The sequence below is a fragment of the Condylura cristata genome, unplaced genomic scaffold, assembly GCF_000260355.1.
Source record: "Condylura cristata isolate star-nosed mole 26May11 unplaced genomic scaffold, ConCri1.0 scaffold00022, whole genome shotgun sequence".
NCBI classification, from domain to species: Eukaryota; Metazoa; Chordata; class Mammalia; order Eulipotyphla; family Talpidae; genus Condylura; species Condylura cristata.
The window spans coordinates 28,043,776-28,045,048 of record NW_004567123.1 but is presented as its reverse complement, the minus strand read 5'-3'; positions in this window follow the sequence as shown (position 1 = coordinate 28,045,048).

The window sequence follows — 1,273 nt, the reverse complement described above, 5'->3', positions numbered from 1 at the left end:
TAACCTGTTGCCACCAGAGAGGGCCCTGACTGCCTCTCACACAGCCGAGCAATGGTGGCTAAGAGCGGAGTCAGTTAGGATACTTGAGCCCAAGACCTGCTGAGGGAGCCTGGCCAGAGGATGCCCTGGAGGTGGGGAGAAGCCACAGACGTGCGCTGTTAGGTCAGGGGTGCTGGGCGTGCACAGCTGGGCACTCTTCCCAGCCACCCCAGCACTAAGCAGTGTGCCTGTGGCTGAGAGGAAGGCAAGTGGCGGAGCTGGTTCCTCCAGGCTGCGGGCGCCCCACCACCACCCCGACCTCTTGTCCTTACCTGCAGGCTGGGTGCAGAGACCTGATGACTTTAATCCAGGGTAGAGTCAAGGGTGGAAGCAGCGTGGGTGCCTGAAGGAGGCACTGCCAGGCTGTTCCCCCAGTCAGGGGCCTGTTTGGAACGTGTGTTGCATGAGGGCCCCGAGATACGGTGTGTGTGTTACTGCAGCTGGGCTTGCGGACGGGCTGATGAGCAGGGCAAAGGGAAGGAAGGACTCAAGGAGACCCTTGGTCTCCGGTGTGAACAACTGGGTGCTTGGGGAGGCTTCTGTGGACCTCACTCCTGGAGGAGTGAGGAACTGGAGGAACTCGCCACTGCCACCAGCACCGAGGTGACATGCATTGCAGACTGCTGGGAGGGTCTTCCTTCCCCGGGGATTCTGGGCACAGTCCGAGGCAGCCCCTTCTGCTGCTGTTCGGAGCATCGGCAGTCCAGGTGTCTGCAGGAGCCTTGGCATGCTCCCCTGAGCGTGCATCTTTTGACATAGCCCCCTTCGCAGCCCCCCTGGCTTGCACCCCTTTTCAGCCTCCCCTGGTGTGCACGCCTTCGCAGACGCCCCCCAGCATGCACCCCTTCACAGGCCCCCTTGGTGTGCACCTGGCGTGCACTGAGGCAGGTTCATTCTTCAGCTCTCAGCTCAGCTGACAGCCCCTTTCCTGACTCCTCCTCCCGCCGGGTGGCCCTGTGCTCCCAAGGGCTCCGGGCTCTCGGCATCTTGCCTTGCTCCTGCTGCACTATAATGTTCGAATTCTCTAAGTGTCGCCCTGAAGGTAAGAACATGGACTGTGCACCTCACCCCACTTGTCTCACACCCCACTTTGGTTGCTCACCAGCTGTGTGAGTGGTTGCTACCAGTAAAATGGGGTTAGGGGCCCTCCCTGGTGGCGCAGCGGGTTAAAGCACAGCACTGAGAAGCTAAAGCCACTTCCGCATGAGTTCGATCCCCGCCCTGGAGGTGACCA